We start from the raw sequence: 6,557 nt of genomic DNA on the forward strand, positions 1-6,557 counted from the left end.
GGGGTGACCTTATAGAGGCTTATAAAATCATGACAAATAGACAAAGTCTCTTCCCTGCGTGGGGGTGTCCAGAACTAGATGGCATAGATTTAGAATGAGAGGGGAAAGATATAAAAGAGATCTAAGGAGCAGCTTTTTCACGCAAGAGGGTGATAACGTGTATGAGATGAACTGCCAGAGGAAGTGGTGGAGGCTATTATGATTGCAACATTTAAAAGGCATTTGGATGGGTACATGAATAGAAAGAGATATTGGCCGAGTGCTGCCTAGTGGGACTAGATTGAGTTGGGATATCTGGTCAGCATGGACGAGTTGGACTCAAAGGGTCTGTTTCCTTGCTGTACATTTCTATGACTATGAATATCACAGGCTTGATATCACAGTATCTCTCTCTACTAATGGTGCCAAAGATTACAGTCATTAACAATCTGCATAATTTTGCATTCAAGAGTTGATTTCCGAGAGGGACTTGAATATCAAATTTTCTCTCATTGGAAGAAAAATTAAATTTAAATACTAACCTTCCAATTCTATAAATGTCTGGGAGATCTCCTGTTGCTTAGCCACTGACCTATTACACATCTGGGAGCTTAAATTGTATTATATATGGAGAAATACCAACAGAGAATCAGCAGTGGTGCTGGATTTTAAATCCGCTTACTACAATATGGTGCCTGGTTTTAAGGTCATGTGTAAAAATTTGTTTGAACGGTTCCTTGTTCCTTAAGACTGTGGGATCATGGCGTAAACCTTTCATAGGGTAAAATTGTTTGCACTGTTTCACAATGTAATTTTAATTTTCCATTGATTTACCTCCACATTAAAGTTCTCAAGTCTTGATGTTCATTTCTAGGAATCTATTGTAATGTCTGTTTGAATTGTTTTGTATGCATATGTTAAAACATAGATCAGAGATCACAAGTTGAATCAACTTGCTTTTACTGACACATGCAATTTAAGCTAATTCAATAGAATTTGATGCAAACATCTCTATGAATTAAGTGCACCTATTGATGGAAAGCAATGGCATGTACAAGAATGTGGGTTACGAGCACAACTTCAAGAAAGCTCTCTTCAGTTAGCAGACTTTCATGTTTTGGCGCCTTCATCATTATTGAGCTTGAATCCATGAAGTGTGGCTATAGCTACACCATAAGTACTAAAAAGACATTTTTACAATTGCCCTGTCAAGGACCACTTGATTGGACAATATATTATGGTCCTAGTGACCTCCACAAACACTGAATGATGAAAGGGCATTTCAAGATATTTCCTGCTGTTGCTACATGTTTGCATTTGTCCACAAAGTCCTCCCTATTACTCAGATCAAAGCAACTTGCAAAAGTATAGAGATAGTCATACAGAATGGAAACAGACCCTACAGTCCAACTAGTCCACACTGACCATGTTCCCAATTCAAACTAGTCCCACTTGCTTGTGTTTTGCCCAAGGCCTCCAAACCCTACCTATGCATGTATCTATCCAGATGTTTTTTAAATGTTATAACAGTACCTGCATCCACCACTTCCACTGGATGTTCGTTCCACATACAAACCATTCTTTCTGTAAAAAAAAGATTTTAAATCTTTCTCCTCTCACCTTTAAAAAAATGTCCTTAGGTTTGAACTCTCACAGCCTAGGGAAAAGACCCTTGCTATTCACCTAATCTATGCCCCTCATGATTTTAGAGAACTCAAGGTCACCCCTCAACCTTCTATGCTCCAATGAAAAAAGTTAAAGGCTGTCTTTATAATTCAACTTTTCAATACCGGCAACATCCTGGAAAAGATGTTGATGTAGGCTAGCCACAGGGATCTTTCACAAACTGTATTATTGATCCTAGATATACAAAATCAAAGCTCCTGGGCCTAGACTAGTTTGGATTAAGCATTCTCTCTTGCTCTCCACATATCTCCATATTTTTATTCATTCTCGTATTGCTGGTAAACTACATTTATTTCCCAGACCTAGTGACCCTTGAAAACTTGGTGGTGATATTTCTTGAAGTCTGTCTGTGTAGTGAAGATGCTCTCATAGTGTTAGCAATTTGTGAGACTTTGATTCAGGAGCAATGAAGGAAGTCTGGCTGCTATATGACTGGAATGCCTTGAAGTTCTAGTGTGCCTGCTACACGTCATTCTAGATGTCAACATCATGGCTTTGGTGGCCCTATTGAAAGAACTTTGGTGACTTGTTACAGCAATCTTGTAGCTAGTACTGCAGACACAATATACAGTGGAGGGAATGATATTTATATGAGTCGATGAGGAGCTCCTAAAGTGGACAGCTTTGTTCTGGAAATCGTAGAGCTGTATGTGTTGTTGGAGCTGCACACATCCAAGCCACTGGAGTATATTCCAACATACTTCTGAGTTTGCTTTGGTTATGGAGAAGTATTTGGAATACCAAGGAGCCAGGGTGGGAGAACTGCCATTTAATTACAAATGTGGCTTGGAAGTAGATGACAGAAGGTTGTTTTTTTGGACTGGAGGCTTGTGACCAGTGGTGTGACACAAGGATCGGTGCTGAGTCCTCTGCTTTTTGTCATTTATAGAAATGATTTGTACATGAATATAGGAAGAATTTTTAGTAAGTTTGTCGATGACAGCAATATTGGTAGTGTAGTTGACAATGAAGAAGGTTATCTTAGAGTACAATACAACATTAATTAGATGGGTTGATGGGCTGAGGAGTAGCAGATGGAGTTTAGTTTAGATAAATGAAAGGTGTTGTAATTTGTTAAGGCAAATTGGGGTAGGGCTTAAACACTTAATGGCAGTGTCACCAAACAAAGAGACCTTGGGGTGCAGATTCGTAATTCCTTCAAGGTGGAGTCACAAGTAGAGTGGGTAGCGAGGGTATGCTTGCTTTTATTGGTCAGTATTGAGTATAGGAGTTGGGATGTGTTACAAATGTACAGGACATTGATTGGGCCACAAATTTTGGTATACTGTTTCAGTTCTGATCTTTCTGCTATAGGAAGGATGTTGTGAACCTTGTGAGGAATCTTCTTTAGAACATCCAACCCATCTATCACACGACCAAATGCAACACGTGGAAAGCATCCAATCTACGAGATTCTAGTCACTGAGTTCAGCCAATCCTGCATCCATTGAGGGCAAGTTTACCAAAATCCATTAATCATTATTAAACAAGAAGGAAGTATGGGTAATAAGGTTGTTGGCACCAATGGTGTAATCTAATATGCTAACCAAATGAACACTGAATATGTGAAGACAGGTTCATTGAGGTATTCAAGAGGGTATTGGAGGAATATTTGAATATAAATGACAGGTAGGCATATGGAGAAAAGGCAGGCAATTGCCATTAGGTTTTAGAACCAATGCAGGCAAAGATGTTCAGGTAAAGCCATTAAATAAAATGCAACAACTTGACAAGACTACAGCACAAAGCTTCAAGTCAGGTACTGGGGTTGTGGAAGAAAGAAGCTGATTTTTTAAAAAATCAAGATGTTATTTGAATAACAGTCATTATAAGGACTGCAGATGCTGGAGACTAAGAGCTACTATAAGTCAACATACATAGGCACAAAGGAAAACAGGACTTGCTACAAGTTAAGACATGAACAGTCAGTATTGAATTAGGTCAAATTTACTGAGGGTAGAAAACGGGAGACCAGCCAAGAAAACATCCCAATGCACGTCATAAAAGCTTGTTCAGGCAAGAGACAGGTAAGAACAAAATTAGACAGACGATTTAAGAAAAATAAGAAGGAGACAAATTAAAATGCAGAGAGGATTAGAAAGAACATTCCAGTGCTTAGGGACACGATGACTAAATGTCCTGCATCCAAGGATGGATGAATGGGATATGTGGAAGAGGCCAGGGTCAAATGAATTTGCAAAGACTTGTAGGCTGAGAAGAGGTTACCAAGAAAGGGAGAACTGACCGTACAGAGGTTGATGCATCACAATGCACAGCTTCTACAAGATGCACTACACTAATTCACCAAGACTCCGACAACAGTACCTTCCAAACTGGTGACCTCTACCACTTGGAAGGACAATGGCAACAGATGCATAGGAACACCATCTGTCTTCTGTCTCATGAGATGATGGTTAGTGTTGTGGTGGTCAACTCTGAGTTAAGCCCCATTCTGTTTTGACTATCCACATTTACTGCAGATGAAGACGGTGGGCTGAGAAAATACATGATTCATCTACTAATGATCCCTATTATCGGGTGCTTTTTCTCCCTACTCACCATTATCCATCTCATCTGACAAAGGGGCTACATTCCAGAAGCTTGTGATTCCAAAGAAACCTGTTGGACTATGACCTGGTGTTGTATGATTTCTGACTTTGTCGACCCCAGTCCAACACGGGCAGCTTGACATCATGCTTAACTGCTGTTCTCTTTCTGGACTTCAACTTCACCCATCGTTAACTGCTTTCTCATCCTGCTCCAGTACACATGCCATTTTCTTTACCAAACTGCAGTCAATTTTGAAGAAGGATCTCTAAACCGTTCCTAGTTCCTTCCCTGAAGTTGGGTTTTCTTCCAATAATCAGCAATGATTGGGTGGTCATTAGACTCTTAATTCCATATATTGTACAGAATTGAAATTCTAAATCTGTCATGGTGGATTTGAACTTGGCTTCCCAGAACCATTACCTTGGTCTATGGGTTCATAGTTCGTGGGTGGCACGGTGGCACAGCAGTTAGCACTGCTGCCTCACACCGCCAGAGACCCGGGTTCAATTCCCACCTCAGGCGACTGACAGTGTGGAGTTTGCACGTTCTCCCCCTGTCTGCGTGGGTTTCCTCCCACAGCACCAAAGATGTGCAGGTTAGGTGAACTGGCCATGCTAAATTGCCCATAGTGTTAGGTAAGGGGTAAATGTAGGGGTATGGGTGGGTTGTGCTTTGGCGGGTCGGTGTGGACTTGTTGGGCCAAAGGGCCTGTTTCCACACTGTAAGTAATCTATTCTAGTCTAGTAATAATACCACTCCTCCAACTTGAGTGTTTGATGGTGGCAATTTAGAGACAGCTTTACTTTCTGTTTAAGAGTTGATGGGGTTTTAAACTGTACCTAACCTACTGCTGTACCTGACCTAGGAGTGGTTGAGGAGGGACAGTTTAGAGGAAAACTACTTTTAGCTTAAGAGAGTGGAAGGAGCCTTACTTTCAGTTTTAAAAGTAAAATGTCTCACAAGATGATGGTGAGTGTTGTGGTGGTCATCTGAGTTAAGCTCACTCTGATTTAATGGTTTGACAGATGAAGACTGTGCGCTGAGAAAGATAAAACTCACACATCACCAGGTTATAGTCCAGCAGGTTCATTTGGAAGCACTAGCTTTCGGAGTGCTGCTCCTTCATCAAGTGGTTCATCAGGAGCAGCGCTCTAACAGCTCATGCTTCCAAATAAACCTGTTAGACTATAACCTGATGTTGCGTGAATTTTAGCTTTGTGCACCCTCGTGCAACACTGACACATACAAATTATAAACTGAGAAAGTACATGGTAGATATGATTTACATGGACTTCAGTAAGGCGTTTGACAAAGTTCCCCATGGGAGACTGGTTAGCAAGGTTAGATCTCATGGAATACAGGGAGAACTAGCCATTTGGATACATAACTGGCTCAAAGGTAGAAGACAGAGGGTGGTGGTGGAGAGTTGTCTCTCAGATTGGAGGCCTGTGATCAGTGGAGTGCCACAAGGATCAGTGCTGAGTCCACTACTTTTCATCATTTATATAAATGACTTAGATGTGAGCATAAGTGGTGTAGTTAGTAAGTTTACAGGTGACACCAAAATTGGAGGTGTAGTGGACAGTGAAGAAGATTATTTCAGATTATAATGGGATTTTGATCAGATGGGCTAATGGCTGAGAAGTGGCAGATGGAGTTTAATTTAGATAAATGTGAGGTGCTGCATATTGAGAAAGCAAATCTTAGCAGGACTTATACACTTAATGGTAAGGTCCTAGGGAGTGTTGCTGAATGAAGAGACCTTTGTGCAGGTTCATAGCTCCTTGAAAGTGGAGTGACATGTAGATAAGATAGTGCAGAAGGTGTTTGGTATGCTTTCCTTTGAGTTGGGAGGTCATGTTGCCGCTGTACAGGACATTGGTTAGGCCATTTTTGGAATATTGCATGCAATTCTGGTCTCCTTCTTATCGGAAGTATGTTGTGAATCTTGAAAGGGTTCAGAAAAGATTTACAAGGATGTTGCCATGGTTGGAGGATTTGAGCTATAGCGAGAGGTTGAATAGGCTGAGGCTGTTTTCCCTGGAGCATTGGAGGCTGAGGGGTGATCATATAAAGGCTTATAAAATCATGGGGGGTATGGATAGGATAAATAGACAAAGTCTTTTCCCTGGGGTGGGGGAGTCCAGAACTAGAGTGCATAAGTTTAGGGTGAGAGGGAAAGATATAAAAGAGACCTAAGGTGCAACTTGTTCACACAGAGGGTGGTACGTGAATGGAATGAGCTGCTAGAGGGTGAGGTGAAGGCTAGTACGGTTGCAACATTTAAAAGGCATCTGGATGGGTATATGAATGGAAAGGGTTTGGAGGGATATGGGCAAGAT

This window comes from Hemiscyllium ocellatum, chromosome 43 (genome assembly GCF_020745735.1).
Source record: "Hemiscyllium ocellatum isolate sHemOce1 chromosome 43, sHemOce1.pat.X.cur, whole genome shotgun sequence".
NCBI classification, from domain to species: Eukaryota; Metazoa; Chordata; class Chondrichthyes; order Orectolobiformes; family Hemiscylliidae; genus Hemiscyllium; species Hemiscyllium ocellatum.